Source organism: Grampus griseus (genome assembly GCF_964374135.1).
Source record: "Grampus griseus genome assembly, chromosome: 18".
NCBI lineage: Eukaryota > Metazoa > Chordata > Mammalia > Artiodactyla > Delphinidae > Grampus > Grampus griseus.
In genome coordinates, this window is record NC_139012.1 from 16,190,719 (window position 1) to 16,206,730 (window position 16,012).

Genomic DNA, 16,012 nt, shown 5'->3' on the forward strand with positions numbered 1-16,012 from the left:
AGTTAGATATAAGGCAGAGAGCAGCCACACACGGAAAGTTATTAAGTCTTGGAAAGGTTAAGAAGTGAGGATGTGAACAGTATTTTAAAGATTAATTAAATTTCATCTATCCAAGAAACTTGAGGTTGGAAGAAAGTCAGGTTAGATTGATTTTATATATATATATATATATCCACCTTATAGCCTTCTTTCATTGTTTTATGGAGCTCTTAATTATATAGTAATAAGCTAAAAATAGCATTGGAAATGCTTTCCCACTCAATTTGTATACCTGACTTGAGTCTACTTTGTCATCCAATGGGCATGATATCCCTCAATACATTGTACAGAATGACTTACTCTGGAGTCAGAGAATTGGGAACTGAAACTGGCCTTTCTGCTTACAATTGTGTGGCTATAGGGTAAATGACTTATCCCTGAAGATGTATTCTGAGGAGCAGTAGCACAAATGTCAGTAATGATCTCAGCATGATGCCGGCAGGGATGAGTTTCCATCACTGGTTTACAAGTTGGATTCCCCAAATGGACTTGATTCCATGAGGGCAACAGCATCTTTTACTGAAGTGTCAAGCCTAGTGGACTGGCACACCAGCCACATGCACTGAACTCACGTTAAATACCTGGCATCGTTACAAAGACGTTAGTAAAACTGCACACCGTGTAATATCTGCCCAAAATGCTTATGACAAATAGATTCTGAGGAAAGAAATTCACATGCACCCAGTGCACTGGGCACGTATAAAGAGCAATCATTTAATGTCACTTAACAACAAGAAAATCTTCAGTAGTAAATATCAGAGGATAGCAGCAAAACCTTCAACCGTTGATAAAAAGTCCAAAGTTGTTGCTGCTAGAATTCCCTAAAGGGTAACACGAGAAAATTTAATAAACTGAGCACAATGTCATTTGAGACATTTGAAGTATTTGCTGTCTTTCCTGAGGGGGTGAAGGTAAGCAAATGTGATTCTCATCCAGCAGGTAATTGCCAGAAACGGGCTCGAAAACAGCCCAGGGATTAAAAAAAATAAGCTGGTATATTGAAATTTTAGAAGAAAATGAAAACAAAACAAAAAACTGATGTGCTTATGCCTGTTTAGTGGTATGTGTTTAAAATAGGATATTTTATGTATACATACAGAAGCACTCACAAACATGTTACTGAATTAAGGGAAAACTTTAAAATAATTAAATAATGATTTAAAACTTGTCCATGAAATGAGCTTAGGGTAGTTTCACCCACACATTCAAAATGATTATAAGGCTTTCTGCTAAACGAGTGCTATAAGTGCTTGACGTTTGTTCTTCAACATGATTTATTAGTCATATTTCTGTCTAACATTAAGATATGCTAATGTCAAAATTAACAAGAATTGGACTTTAGCCATATCATACGCTGCTTCCAAAAAAACCTGCTTCCTCCTTTGTGTGCCATATATGATTTCCTTTTGATGATTTAGTTACTGGCTTCAGGCTTCTGATTGTCCTGCTAGAGTTATGCCAGAGGCTGCAAAAGAAGGGTTGCCAAAATGCATTGGAAGAGCCCAGCTCCATGTGGACCTTTCTACATTAGATCACCTAGAATAAAAAAGAATGCTATTTAATAAAATATAGTCCATAAGTGTATTATTTTTTATATATTAAAGAAAGGAAGGACAAGAAATAAAAGGAAGGCATCTACTGTAAGATGCAAGATTTCCTTCCTTCACTAACGTAGGTTTTTCAATTTCGAGGCAAAGGCTTATTAGGCACAGCGGTCCTCTCCTAGCTTAGGAACAGTGGGACTTACAATCTAGAGGTTGTCCTGGCAGTGGACACGTTAGTCTACTTTATTTCTTGGGAGGTAGAAGCATTGATTTAGATTTGTCATTGCTGGAGATGTACATGCCCCAGCTGATTCTTCTTAAAACACAGTCCACACCAAATGGGATCCACGGCTAAATCCGTAACACTCAGCAATGCATTTGAAAAGAAACATCATCAGCCAATTCTAACTACAAAAAATAATAGACTTTATTTTTTAAAATTAAAAAATGCAGGTAAGCATAAAGAAGAAAAGTAAAATTCTTTGTAAGCCTATCACCAAGAGACTAATGTCGAGAGGAAATAAAGAACAAAAGTGGAAGAAAAGTTTTTGTATAGCTAGCTCCTGGCTGCATCTTCAATGCTCTCCCTACCTCCTTATCTACTTCACTAGAGAAGGCAAGAAACCACCCCAAATGATACCATTCTGTCTCCCTTTTGTGTACTCTCAAGGAATGTTATTCACATTATATCCTGACAAGCTACGTTCCAACTAGTCCGTTACCACATTTGTCTCTCCCACGAGACTGTAAGCTCCTCAAGACCAAAAGCTTAACTATATGAAGCCTAATTATAATGACAGGCAAATACTACGTTCTCGATTGTTTCACTACTGAATGGATGAACAACTGAATGGGTGCCACCTCCTCTGTTCTCTAAATGTGATAGTCGAGTCAAATAGTTTCTCCCATAAGCCTTTTTACTTCCAACACGATACTTGCAGATACTATAAAATCACAAACATTTAATAAAAGCTATGGCCTTATCTAAACAAACTGGCTTCCCATGGGAGTGATTAACTGAACAAAAGGAGAATCTGTCATGATTTTTACCTAAATCTATTTTGTAACTAATTCAAAAATAAACATTTTATTAAAGTTACTAGCAAATAATTACTAATCACTAAATATGTGATGAACAGTTATATGAAAATTATACAAACACCTAGGTACAATTACAGTGGAAGTCTCCTATCTAATATGAATGGATATAAACTGGTTAAATAATGAAAAAGTTGGCTAACTCTGCCAAATTTTTAGGAAAAGAATTTTGTTTTAGGAAAAGAATTTCCTAATCTTTTTTATACAGAAAGAGACATTAATAAATTAAAATAGATGTCTAATCATTACATTTCTGAACAGTCTTTCTTTAGGACCTCCATCAATTCTACATTGCCTACAATTTCCACTTTCAATGCTTTAAGGTGAAACAGACACCTTAAACAGACACTTGCTAAAGAAAGACACTTAAGAAGGAATTCCTGTGCACAATCCTTTTACACTTACTGTCGAGCTTTTATAGCTATCTACCAGCACCAAATTCTACATATTTTGGAGGTGGGTGGTTGTTGGTTTTTTAATTTTAATTGTTTGCAATTAGACTTTATTTTGGCTTCCCAAAATATTCAGCTTAGTTATCATGGGAAAAACAGATTTCTTATGTATTCATATTTCACTTGTTTACATACCATTTAATTAAATCACATAATTACAAGAAAATTACAACTAGCATTCATTTGGGAATAAAAACAACTTACTCTTAGTAAGAATGCGCAGAACTGGTGGAACGCAGAGGCGTTCAGAAGAGCAGCCCAATATCGGCAAGCATTCAGCATGCCACGGGACTGGAGAGTGTGATTTGCAGAGGGAATTGGGAACGTCAATTACATGTAGATGGGTTGGTAGAGACCCTGCTGGAATTCTCATCCTTAATGTGCATTGCTATCTGAATCACTGCTTAATTCAATCCTGGCTCGTCTATCCAGCAAAATGCTCACAGCTTCCTTCTCTTCTCATGCTAGGTGACTTGAACCTAGCCCACTGCTTCTCAAGTTTTCTGTGCTGAAAGATGAATTTCTCCACCACCACCACCCCCGATCTGTCACAGACCAATATTATATTTGTAAAATACAATAAAAATACAATGGGTAAAAAAAGACATAAAGCACAAGGGCAGTAAAAAGATTAGTTCAGCAGGCATAAAATTACTCTGTCAAACTGCTATAAAAGTTTCTAAACGTTTCGGTTTCTGTTCTTATCTTCTCACAGACCTGGAACAGCTTGGGGAATAGCATGGGTTTGCAGACTACACTCTAGACCAAGACATTAACTAAGCTGTATTCTATGTAATTACATTATACGGGCAACATGATCTAGAATACAATTGAAAAGTGGATATAGAAAGATAAATATTTTCAAGGGAAAACGATTTTCTTTACACGTGTTTGAGTATTTTCTTCTCTTTCATCCAGCTTAGAATTTCATGCATAAAAAAAATCGGATTTTGGGAACATGTGGTTCTACACTATACTAAGATAATGATGTGATTTTTTTCAAAAAAATATTAGTTATGAAAACTAATACTGTTATAATACCAGTGTATTAAAATATGTGTGTTTTTTTTAAAGGAAGGACAAAGCCAAAGCCTGAGAGAACATTAAAGATATTCCTGCTCTGGTCATTTACCATACTATTTTCATTAATTACAGTGTGATCTTCCTCAGCTAGCTTTTATTTTGTACTGTGGCTCAAAAAGAAGTTGAAAAAACCCTGTCTTTAGTTTTGGGTTTATTTTCCATAGCTGGTTCAAATGTACACATTCAAATAAATGTGCACATATCAGAATCCTGAAAGAATCTAGATACTTCCATATGTGTGTCCGTTAAAAGGGGAAAATAGAAAGAACTGACTGTAACTTAATCAGATGGGCACCAGGGAGAATTTGTAACATGAAAAACAATAAATATGGATAATGTTGGGCTCAAGCTCAAACAAGCAAGGAATAACCTCTTTTTAAAAACTATACCAAAAGCAGGAATTCCCTAAATAATTGGCTAATTAAGTATTCTGTTTGGTTGACCATTCATAGCTAGTTTAGTGTAATGTTTAAGCTGTGCTGTAACATCATTATAAAGCCAGCTCTCATGCCAAGATAAGACCTAAATACTTTTGTTCTGAATTAAATAAAATCCTATAATCATGGTTATAACAACATCTGTCTGACATTAAGCAGTTGGCTGCTAAAAATGGAGATTTTCTTTTCATCTGTTCCATAAAAATCATAGACCCAGGAATAAGTCTTCAAAATACCTGCCTCCCAACACACACACAAATTTCAAGCCATCAAGCAAATATTTCTAACAGTGCTGTAGCATTTCCCGGTTTTTTATTCCTTGCCATAAGTTTAGTTATCTTTACTACCCCCTCATTTGCCATTAAAACAGGACAAAACAAAAGAAAATCTTTTGACTGAATTCATTCGTGTTTCCAGAAAGTATTTCAATCATTACAGTATATAGCGTTTACTATAATAACCAACTCTCTCCTCTTTGGTTTTGTGTCTATTCATTGAAATGTTGTGTTTGTATGCAGAAATGTCCCTGGTGTGAGCATATTTTATAAGTTCTCCTTGTAAGTCAAATTCTCAAGGTCTTTAATCATTGCTTATTATTTGTGAACTTCTTAAAATACTCCCTTTTGGGTCTGTAATTTCTAACACTGGCATTTGTTTCTCTAATCAGTTTGAGTGAAAATTGTTTTATATTTGATCTCTGTATAAACCCTTAACTTAAAGGTTTAATAAAAAAATGAATACCATTATTTCACATGGTATAATTACTCAAATCTAGGTGAATGTGGTAATAAATACTTTATCCCAAATAGTCTTGACCTTTCAGAGTCCCTTAGAAGCAAATGACCTGGTTAGTCACAGCATAGACAAGTACCTGAAGTCCTGATGGTACCCTCAGTTTGGGGAAATGCTGGTTTAAGGGTCAAGTACGTCATATCAAGGTTCTTGAATTATTCATGAACTCCAGGTTTCAAAGATGATGATAAACTGGTAATACGCGAGCAAAAGTGCCGAGATTACAAGGACAATGTAAGGCCAGACCCATGAGCTCTGAGCCTTCCCAAACCACACATCACCACCAAGGAATGTATTAATTCTCTACTTCAAAAAGGAAAACTCCCAGTCAATATTTTCCTCATTTGAAAAGTCATACAGGAGCAGCAAGTGTCACTGAGGCTCCATTTTAGGCAGCACAGGAGGTTTCTGGATGTCTTGATGTCAGACTGATCGTGCTGGTGCCATGGCTGTTCTTGTAGAACACCCTTATATTTCTGTTTTCAGTTACTCTGCTTTGAAGTCCTCCTGCCTTGACTGGAAACAATTTGCTCTCTCTAAGAAAGATTGGCATCATCCATGGATGTAAGAGATACAGTAATAGTAAGTCATCATAAAGTAATGTACTGGCACGTGTAAGGGGCTGAATCCTCAGTATAAAACACAGAAACTGAAGTGGTTTCATTCTACACAGAAAGAAAACATGTCTTGTTGGATAGCTTTGCATTTATAACTGTGCATCACATTTTTTCCTGGAAGAACAACAGTGTTAAGAGCATTTAATCTTTATACATATAAATATTTCCTTTTGTCTTTCCTTTGATTTTTAAGAGGATTGATGTGACTGGGTAAATAAGGTTTATGCTAATGCTTTCTTTTAGACATTTTTTTTTTTTCACTCTTAGGAGTGCACTTCACACATCTACCTGATACTGATAAAAGAATAGGTTGGTTCAGCTTATGTTATGACAGAGAAAGCTAGGTTAGAAAAAATAAAGGATGTCATTGGGAAAGATTTCTTTAAGAAGAAAACAGGACTGTACTACATATGAAACATTTGTTTTCCACTTGTTAGCAACAATGAAAAGAAATTTTCAATTGAAGGTACATTGTATACATCCACAGCAATAGAATAAGGTGTACTTCATACTCGCTTAAATAATTTTATTCGGCACAATTCCTAGAGAAAGCATTGGGTCTTATGCTTATGTAGAAAATATGCATTTTAAAGACTTCTGACAAAAAGTATTTCAAGCTGACAAAAATATTATTTTTAAAAAATCAACAAAATATATTCATTATATAATTTTATAATAATTATATGGAGAAAGAGAAAGTAGGAATAATTTAGGATTATAGATCTAATTAGATGATACTTTAAATATGTGTATAAGCATTCTGTACATTTCTGTACACCATTATCATGTGGATTAAGAAATGTGCCTGGGGCTTCCCTGGTGGCACAGTGGTTGAGAGTCCGCCTGCCGATGCAGGGGACACGGGTTCATGCCCCGGTCCAGGAGGATCCCACATGCCCATGAGCCATGGCTGCTGAGCCTGCGCGTCCGGAGCCTGTGCTCCGCAACGGGAGAGGCCACAGCAGTGAGAGGCCCGCGTACCGCAAAAAAAAAAAAAAAAAAAAAAAAAGTGCTTGTTTTTCATGACCATGTGCACCCCCCACTTCTCCCTTCCCCTTTCCATTCCCTAAACTGAAAGCCAAATGGACATATTTACATACTGCTACACATCGGCTAGGGCTTGATCTTTCCTTACAAGCTACTTTTCATGTTCTAATCCCTCCTCGTGTATTTTTACTTCCCTCTCTTTGAATTAAATTTATTATCCACGGGTAAATGTGCCAACTTAAGTTTCTCAATCCTGGCTGCACAAAGTTAGGTTTGAAATGTCTGGGTCAGTATATTCTCACGCACAGAAAAGTACATGGAATCCTGGGCTCCTTCTCTGGAGCCAGTTTTTCCTGAGTTCTAATTAACTCCTTGACTTTTTCAAGCTCCTGGCTGAACACTCAATTCTCATGGACTGCTGGATATTCTACTCAGCCCCAATTAAAATTTGTGCTGAATTGTTTAACTTTTCAGTTCTCCTAGCTGTTCAAGTACAGTACAACTTCCCAAGAGTCACTGAAATATATCAGGAACCTGCTGCCTCACTCTGAATGTTCCAGTGAGGGAGTAGCTCTGCTTCAATTATAAGCCAAGATACATAACCACTGATTCCAACATTGCATTCAGAGAAGGAGAAAGAGGAGGAAATAGGGTGAGGGTGGGGGAGAGGGAGGAAGAAGATGAAAAGAAGAAAAAGAAGAAAAAGAAGAAAGGGGGGGGCTTCCCCGGTGGCGCAGAGGTTGAGAGTCCGCCTGCCGATGCAGGGGACACGGGTTCGTGCCCTGGTCCAGGAGGATCCCACATGCCGCAGAGCGGCTGGGCCCGTGAGCCATGGCCGTTGAGCCTGCGCGTCTGGACCCTGTGCTCCGCAGGGGGAGAGGCCACAACAGTGAGAGGCCCGCGTACCGCAAAAAAAAAAAAAGAAGAAGAAAGGGGGGGAAGATTTTGAAAGGTAAATACATAATTGTTGAAATTTACAAGAACCATATATAAGTGAATAAATAAACAAATAAGAGGACTTTTCTCAGAGGGTAGGGCAAAAACAAATTTTTAAGAAAAGCTGAATTATTAAGTAAGATAGAGTGTCAATCCAGGAACGTCCAAAGGTACCTCGTCTAATGAAGGAGAAGAGGCAAGAAGGAGAAAATAATTAAAGAAATAAAAGCAAAACATTTTGTAAAATGAAATAAAATACTCTGGCCTGAAGAAAAAAAAGACCCACGTAGTAATGGAATAGATAGAACACACAAAAAAACAAACAAACAAAAATACATTTAGAAACATGCTCAGGAAATCTTATAATACCAAAAAATTACAGAGTGTGGGATACAAAGTCCTCCACAGGGACAAGGGTCTGAGTGGTGTCAGACTTTTCATTTGCAACAAAAGATGCTTAATGAGAATGAATAATATATCTGGAGGAAAAGGATTTCAATACATAATCTACACCTAAGCAAACCATGTTATCAGGGCAAAATAAAGGCATGCTTGCATGTATTTGCACTCAACGCGTACGTCATGCTAAATAAAACAAATTCATCTGTCAGAATAAGTGAAATACAATTGAAAATTCCATGGGAAGTAAAAGCTGACAAGATAATCATAAAACAAATATAAAAAGAAAGCATGTTATTGTTTTGAGCAACCGATGGATTATTAAAGAAGGGACATTTGACCTTGATGCCTAGAATATTCTCCTTTAAGTAGCACACTTTAACCCCAGATTATATTCTCTGCAGACCCAGTCACACTGAAGAATTCTGCAATGCATGGTATTTATACATTCATTATATTATAAACATTATTTGTTGGTTTTAAATTTATGGAACCAACTTACAGACAAAGACCTAGAGACTGTTTAATAGTGTAGAACAGCATGCAAATTTTATAAACCATGCAAATTAATTCTTTCAACAAATCTAAGTGTCTGTTTTGTGCCAGGTACTGCTATAATAACTGTGGATTCAACAGCAAAAATAGAGAAAATGCCTGACCTCCTGAAGCTTATATTAGAAGGAGACCACCTACAGGGATGGGATAGGGAGGGTTGGGAGGGAGACTCCAGAGGGAGGAGATATGCGGATATATGCATATGTATGGCTGATTCACTTTGTTATAAAGCTGAAACTAACACACCATTGTAAAGCAATTATACTCCAATAAAGGTAGTAATACGTTCATATGGAAATTGAGATAATGGTAAGTGTTCCTGTGTAAAATAAAGCAGGGTAGAGTAACAAAGAGGAATGAGGGTGTGTAGCTATTTAATAAGGATGTGTAGTGCCAGTGCTCTCAGAGAGGAAACAAGCCAGGCATCAGTTCATAGGACGAGACCTCCAGGGAGTGCACCCAGTAGCCAGGGCCTCAGATACTGGTTGGCTGGATTTGAGTCCTGCCAAGAAGCCCAAGGCCAGAGAAGAGAGAAGCCAAGTAGGAGCAGAGGTCTAAAGGGAAGCCTGGGGCCAGATATCGTACATAAGCCTTTGTGAGTAATGCTATTGACCCTGGATCGCCTTCTGAATATGATGAGGAGGCCCTGGGGGATTTCAGTGGAGCAGTGCTGTACGAACTGGGGGCTGGAAGAGGAAGAGGCCCTAGGAAGGGATTCCTGATGCTTAATAGCAGGGAGGCAAGAGACACTGTCAAAAGTTGGTTGCTCACAAAATACAACTTCAAATATATCATTTAAAGTTATCAGCTTCCCAGGTGGCGCGGTAGTTGAGAGTCTGCCTGCCAATGCAGGGGACACGGGTTCGAGCCCTGGTCTGGGAGGATCCCACGTGCTGCGGAGCAACTGGGCCCGTGAGCCACAACTACTGAGCCTGTGCGTCTGGAGCCTGTGCTCTGCAACAAGAGAGGCTGGGATAGTGAGAGGCCCACGCACCGCGATGAAGAGTGGCCCCCGCTCGCCACAACTGGAGAAAGCCCTTGCACAGAAACGAAGACCCAACACAGCCAAAAATAAATTAATTAATTTATAAAAAAAAAAAGAAGGGAAATTAATAAAGTTATGAAGGCTACCAATATAAGAATAAACATAGTATTACTAGTTTAAAAAAAAGAAGGGAAAAGCAGTTAACATAAATGAGTTAAATGCTCATCCTTCACAACTTCTGCTAAAAAATAGATGAAACAAGAAAAGGGGGTATTTAAAATAGTCAAAACAGTAGGCAGACTAGGGTTTAGGAGAGAAGATGGTTAAGTTTCACTTTTTATCATTCATTATTTATTCATTTTATTTAGTGTGTGGATTATTATGTCCTCTTTATGCTTTGTATTAAACTTTGACTTTGTTTTGTTAAAAGCAATACCAAAACTCTAAATATTCAAAATCTGTGAAATAGGGAAAAGGAAATGTATATCAGTTGGAAATGATACTCTCTCCCTTATCAAGTACATTCACCAAATTTACCAGGCAAAAAGCGGTATCAGAGATCATAAGCATAGAAATGTAGCATTTTCTTGGATTATAATCTCATTACAACGTGTGCAGAAAGACTTTTATCTCAAACCTAAAAACACATATTTCTATGTATCTGAATATATTTCCAGAGGAAAAAAAATACCAAAAGTCTTTCTACATGGCATTAGCATCTTCTATATTTACAAACACTCTGCATTCAATTAAATTTCAAGGTATTTTCCAGTACAGTTTTTTCATGGGAAATCTGGATGATACTCACGATTAGATAAGGTTTTATTATCATGTTGTTTACTCCTGATTGACCTCTTAACTCTAAGAACAAAAATTGGTGGAAAGCAAGCTCCAAATCTGCAGAGCATAATAAAAATAAAAGTAAAACTCCAAGTAACATCAGCAATGTCACAATCACCTTCTCAACTTCTATGTGCTTATCTTTTTTTTTTTTTTTTTTCCGGTACGCGGGCCTCTCACTGCTGTGGCCTCTCCCGTTGCGGAGCACAGGCTCCGGATGCGCAGGCTCAGCGGCCATGGCTCAGGGGCCCAGCTGCTCCGCGGCATGTGATCTCCCCGGACCGGGGCACGAACCCGTGTCCCCTGCATCGGCAGGCGGACTCTCAACCACTGCGCCACCAGGGAAGCCCCTGCTTATCTTTTTAATATAGTTTGAAACAACACCAGCTGATAACTACCAGGAAATGAATGAGAACATATCCAAAATCTCCATTTCGTTCATTTCATTTTAAAATATTTTCATGTTTGGAGTGGAAATATTCTGAGATATTTTTAAGTAATCTAAGAAATATGTCACTATATTATTTTGAAAGAAATATCACTCAGAGGAGTTTTACAATGTCTAAAATAGAAAATTTTATTTATAAAGGTATTCTCAAAATCATTCTCCTTGTATAGATCATGTAACTATATCATGACTGAAAGTTCATTTTGAAAATAAATAAATCTGAATTACAATATTTAATACTTCTAATATTTGACAGTGTCTATTTTTTCAAGTTCCTTTAAATTGTCCACTTTGTTGGTTTAATAATGAATAAAAGAGTTTATTTTTTGAATGTTAAACATTTTTTTAAAATAGTGTATTATTAGCAATCTGTATTATGTCTACTCTTGCCAACCCCACCCCCCAAAAAATATAACTTTAAAAAGTAAGTGAATCAATTTCTCACTCTGTTATGAAACATAAACATACTTTAAAGTGGTTTTAGGAAATTTTTTTCTTAATAAAAGGGGAATGGGGTTACTTACTGAATATCTCAGAAATTCTCATTTATTGAAGAATGCTTGTCTCTCATTAGTTTCTAATTGAAGAGCTTGATTATTATTTCAGCACTAATTTTAACTGACATGTGCATTGTTCTTGAGCATTTGTAAAGTTTCTGTAATATTATGGGATTTCATTCTCAGAAGTAGTTCATGATGAGAAATTCAGGAATGACTTTCCTTCATTTGCTAGAATGGAGATGTGAAAATTTTTCTTATTATTTTTTGACAGCCTAGTAGAGAAGCACTGAGATTTTGGTCAAGGTCCCAATGAGAAAGATAAGGTGAGATGAACATGGCTAAGGCTGATAGCGGGGGATAGTCAAGTGTTAGGTCAAAGAAATAAAAGCAACTCTAGCTTAAGTAATGTCATCCCCAACTTTTGTCTGGAGTAGCACCTAAAGGTGCTAATGCTACTGTGTTTGCAGTAGCGTCATGACATTAACACAATTTGATTTCTTCTCCTAAAGCCTGTATCTGGCACAAGACTGCCTGTGGTGTACAAGGCAGTTTAATCACTTTGGGCAGCCTTGGCTTATACTGTCTTGCTAGGATAACAGATTATGTGAGCCCTACCATTTTCTACAGATGGTGTAAGATCCGAGTATCAAGTTCAACTGCTGCTTTTTGATTTGTGCTCATGCTGGAGCACAATTTTAAAAGGCTTTTTCCTTTTTTGTGGAAAGAGATATGAAACTTTTGCTTAATATGTAATACGCTAGATAGGAAAATATATTTTGAGATAGGCAGTGAACCACAAGGAAAGGCTTATTTTCAGAAACCAATTTCTCAAAAAGATATATGCCTCACCAAGTGAATCTAAGAACAAGGGCCTCGTGGGCTGTATTCATCACCTTACATTCCATCTCAGGGCACTGTCTATGCAGATCAAGAGAAATACTGCACAGTAAGTAAAAGGAATCCAGGAGCAACGTACAGAGTTCTCATTAGGGAACACTGCAGTTTTTTTTTTTTTTTTTTTTTTATTTCTAAGAGATAAACAAAAGAGAAAGAAGGAGACAGAGACAGAGGAAGAATGGGGAAAAATCAGACATTTATGGCTATTTCTCATTCATAAATGATGTAAAATCATATCAGGCATGCTGAAATATCTACGGAGAGTAAAATGAGAGTTGTAAAGAGTTTTAGTAGACTAGGAGCTTATTCAATTACTTAACACGCTATAGTGAATTTTTGCATTCGTAGTAAACCTGACTAGAAATCTGGAGAGGGTAGAAAATCAAACAATTAAATTTATTTAGCTAATTTGTACTAAAATGGGCATAATTCTCAGTACTACCATGTTCTAATTCTTAAGCTATTAGGAAAAATGGTTCTTTTTAAAGGTAGTACATTCAGAATAAACTCCAAATTGGCCTCGGAGAGCATGTCCAAATATTTACCATCAGCTTCTCATAGAAGTTGATGACTATCTGGTAAAAACAGAGCTGAGCTGAATTTTTAAAACTACCTTCACTGTTTTAAACACAGTGAATTGTTATTTACGTGAAAGCACTAAGTAAAGAATTATGTAAATTTAAGTTAATGATGAAAACATAATTCTTAACAATTATTTAAAACTATTTGAGAGCTTTTAGCTGGTGTATCACCCTATCCACTATTTTTTTTTTTTTACCCTATCCACTATTGATTATCCCAGCATTGTATGCTTGACCTTAAAGACACTAATAATCTATAAGGAAAGAGAAGTAATAAGCAACTTTCCATCCACCATCTGATTTTTAATTACACACTTTTTTTTTTCTCAAATCTACTCTTTAGTGACAAAAGCTTCATCACTGTTCAGTAGAATTTATGGAAATCAGGCTAGGCAGCAAGTATCTGACTCATAAAAATTTCCTGTTAAAACTAAGCGACCCATGCAAAATTTCTTTTTAGTAAAAGTAAATTATAGAGTAGTTTTATTCACTTAATTGCTGAAAAAATTAAAATTAGACACATGTAAGAAAAGAAATCTTATGTGCTACACACTATATACATTTGGAGAAAACCAGTGTCTTGGGCATAGTATCCACATTTTCAGAATGGACACAAACTTTCAAATATTTCCCAACCTGATCTCCACAAATTTTGTGGAACAATGGAGAAGATTTTCTCACTAAAAAATGATGTTTAAAAAAGGGTAAGACGATAAGTGACAAAGAATGAGATAGTGGAAGGAAAATTTCTGTATCCTCATCCCTGTTAAATTCTGAAGCAATTGTAACATATACCAGAGGGACTAATAAACAGTTTCCAATATTATTTTACAGCTAATGTATATTAATTGATCAAACAGTAAGGGACAGGTTTGCAAGCTATTCACTATAAATGTTGTCTCATTTCATTGTCAACTTAACTATTCTCAAACAAACAATAGTATCAGACTGATACTAGGTTTGCAATGAAGCAACCCCATTTACTATCTGAGTGATCCTAGACCATTAACCTCCCTGAGTGGCACCTAACTTAACCTAAAAGTGCGATTTCAGCACTTTATATAAATGACAATAGCAATTAGGAATAATAATTAAGCAAGAATACTGAATGACAAGGATGTAATTAGCTGTTGTATATAAGTCAAACTTCACAGTAACAGGCAAACAGTTAAGGACTAAAAAATACTAGTTCCTTTTTTTCTAAATATAAAATTTCTATTTTATGGTATCTGAAACATGCCAAATGATGATTATTTCTTATGATGATTATTTCTTACTCACTAGAACAAAATATGGATTCTTTTTCTATTACAGTGACTACTGAACAATTTGAATTTCAATCACTGCATATAATAACATCCCCTGTTAAGCCCCTTTAAATATCATAACTTATAGGAATACAGTCAAAGGCAACTTCCAGGCCCATTTTAGACTGCAACAACTAAGCTATTGGCCTTATGTGAAGAAAACCAAGAGTTATATTACAATGTAATACACATTCAATCAGGAAAACCTCAGAAACATGGATATGTGAATAGAGTACATTTTTCATTTCTAATAGCAGTTTGAGTCTGAAAAATATTTCAGGTAAAAATAAGAACTCATCACCTCTGAAACGTCTTTCATCAGATTAGTGCCAAACAGGTTTATCTTGACTCTGGTAGGAGAAAAAACATGGCCAATCTTTAATCCTACGAAAGCAGCTCAATTTTCCTCTGATAATACACAAAGGTTTAGAGAGAAACATGCTTTTTGTTTGTTTTTTGTGTGTGTTTTTTAATTGACATGTGATTGATGTATAACACTATATTAGTTTCAGATGTACAACATAATGATTCAATATTTGTATATATTGTGAAATGAACACCACAGTAAGTTTAGTTAACTTCCATCTCCATACATAATTATAAAACATTTTTTTTTTCTTGTGATGAGAACTTTTAAGATCTGCCCTCTTAGCAACTTTCAAATATGCAACACAGTACTATTAAGTACTAAGAAGTAGGTTTTTAAAAGCAATATGTATAGGCATAAGCAAAAGTGGTTTGCGATTGCGGTCACTACGGGCATGACCAACCAAGAATTTCTCAACTGCTAAAAGGTCGTTGCACAAAAGTTCGTAGGAGATAACTTTTCTACATCATGTCTAAAGTTACAGGCCAGTGGTTTAAAGCAGCTACTAACTTGGGCAAAGAGATAGGAGACAGTTGAAAAAATAGGTGCTTGGTTTTGTTACCTTGCACTGCAAAAGTAAACTACCTGTGCTCTTCTGATTGCAAAAAGGGGATACTTAGGATTTAAAATCCTCTTATTTCTGCTTCATTCATGGAAAGGAGGAAAAATGACAGTGGGATACATTACAGAAAACTGTTCTGGACAGCAAAGCTGAGACAGATGGATTACAAAGAGGTTGGAGAGAAGAGATATGCTAATGTTTCGGTAAAGCACAGTTTTAGGCACCCTAGCACAATGAGGATTGACTAGGGAAAAGCTAAATAATTAAGGAGAAATCCTGTGCTAAAAAAGGAAATGTTTTCTTGTGATCATCATTACAAAAACAAAAACACAACAAAAACATTGTTTCAAACAGGAAAATAAAAGAATCACTAAAAAAAAAAAATAAAGAGAAAGAATTTCAACTTCATAGAGGAAAAATTGGCTGCAATCCTAAAATCTTGCTTCAGCTTAAAAAAAGGAGGCATTTCCAGAAGTTCATAAGTTTAATAGAAATAATTATGTGCACCTTTCCATGTCTTCTTGAGAATATGTGTTATCAGGTTACGAGCCAATTCAGCTGGAGTGGTCTTATAAAAGACAAAGAA

General features: G+C 36.1%; 1 protein-coding gene across 2 annotated transcripts in view; it reads right to left on the reverse strand.

Annotated features, from left to right (window-relative positions):
- GPC6 (glypican 6) overlaps nt 1-16,012 on the reverse strand; it is a 1,085,536-nt gene that overhangs the window by 665,415 nt on the left and 404,109 nt on the right. The window lies entirely within an intron of this gene.